Source organism: Onychomys torridus, chromosome 1, assembly GCF_903995425.1.
Source record: "Onychomys torridus chromosome 1, mOncTor1.1, whole genome shotgun sequence".
Lineage (NCBI taxonomy): Eukaryota > Metazoa > Chordata > Mammalia > Rodentia > Cricetidae > Onychomys > Onychomys torridus.
In genome coordinates this window covers 24058786-24060841 of record NC_050443.1, presented here as the reverse complement: position 1 = coordinate 24060841, position 2056 = coordinate 24058786, and positions in this window count along the sequence as shown.

Sequence of the window (2056 nt, the reverse complement as noted above, 5' to 3'; positions counted from 1 at the left end):
ATGTGGTTGCGTGTAGAAGCTAGAGGTTGACATCAGGTGTCGCCTTTTAGCCTCTGTACCTTATTTTTATGTGTATGTGTATCACATGCATGCCTGGAGGCCAGAAGAGAGCTTCAGATCTCAAAGCACTGAGTTATGGAGGATTGTGAGCTGTCACATGGGTGCTGGAAACTGAACCCAATCCTCTGTGAGAACAGTAAGTACTCTTCACCGTTGAGCCATCTTTCTGCCCCACCACCTTATTTTCATGAGACAGAGTCTCTGAATGAACTTGGAGCTCACAGATTGGCTGGCCATCAAACCCCCAGAATCCTCTTAGGTCTGCTTCCATCACACCAAGCTTTTTCCATTCTCAGGCTTCCATGCTGAGCAGTCTGTCCACTAAGCCATCTCTACAAACCCACAGCCTTTTCAGGAAGATCTTCTCCAGGAGTGCATATGGATCTTGTTTGCTTACTCTGTGTTTGTTTTTGTTTTCTTCTTGTGTCCCAGGCTGGTCTCAAACTGGTAATCCCTCTATGTAATCCTCTCAGGGGTTCATCTTGACCTCTCTGTAATCGGTTGTCTGATAAGGTTGTGAACAATATCTTCTTCATTCGAGGCATCTCCAGGGGAACGGTGTGTGAAAACCATCGACCCCAATGCAGATGCAGAGAAGGGGTGAGGAATGCAGTCTGTAATGAACTCAGAGGCGGTCATCAATAGCCTTGCAGCCTTCTGCTTTCTCTCAGGTTTAGGCCCCCGTGAGGCTAAGCTGTGTCACTCAGGGAAGACGCCTCCCGGCTTCTCACCCCGTTTCCGTTCCCTACTGTATGCAGTCTTCTGGAAGGGAAATTTTCAGGCTGTTTGATTACCTCGAAATGTAGCTCATATGGTGGAGTAAATCTCATGCTTTTGAAGAATCCTATTACTCTTTGGTTTTTGTTTGTTTGTTCGAGACAGGGTCTCACTGTGTAGCCCTAGAGGCCTGGAACTTGCTATGTAAGTTAGGCTAGCCTTGGTCTTCCACAGTCCTCCTGCCTTTACCTTCCAAATGCTGGGATTGCAGGCATATGCCACTGTACTTTTTTTTTTTTTTTTTTTTTGGTGACAAGGTCTCACTGTGTAGCCCTGGCTGGCCTGGAACTCACTGTCTAGACCAGCCTGGCCCGGAACTCAGAGACTCATCTGCTTCTGACTCCCTGAGTCAAAGGCATGTGCCACTATACCCAGATGATGATGGTGGTGGTGGTGATGATGATGAGGATGATGGTGGTGGTGGTGGTGATTACAGGGTCTCACTCTAAAGCCCAAGGAAACTTCAAACTTGCAATCCTCCTGCCTCAGTCCTACTGCTAGGGTTACAGGCACATCTGTGGTACCTTGTACCTGGCACATCTGAATGAAGAGGCATGAGTGGATGGACAGGGTTCTGTGTAGAGTGAGCTGAAAGAATGTTGCAGGGAGGGGACACTGAGCATGCCTAGGAGCCCAGGTGCCCCCAGGTGCCCCAGGCTGTGTTTTGGAGAAATTGGCTCCTGCCCTGGGGCCAGGGTTCCCCCTTTTCCTCCTCTTCTGGCTCCTTACTGAGACTTGTTCTTCTGGGGCTTTCTTCCTGGTCCTAGGAAGCACTCCCATACCTGAGCATAGATCTCATCCACAGTCTCAGCCAGTTCTGGCCTTCCCCCTCCCCCTCCTTCTCTATTTGATGTTTTCCTTCCACTTCACAAGTGGGTTGGCTGGTAACACTGAAATCTGTTTTATATACATATAGATAGTTAGCAAACACAAAATGTGTGGCAAGCTACATTCCATCTTTATGTTATTAACACACAAAAGCACGAACACTCCAAGTTAGAGCCTGTGCAATTTAGCCGCTGCCAGCCATATGGCGTGAATGTGGTGCAAAAGACGATCGAGGCCTGCTGAGTCCTTCATCTAAAGCGCCCTGGGCAAGCAGACACAGGGACAGGTTCTCCTTCGTACCCTCCTCTGCCATATCCCATTGCCCTGGCCAGGATCAGCTGACCTTTCTCCCTCACTCAGTGTCCAGATTCTTCCCACAAACCCAGGACTG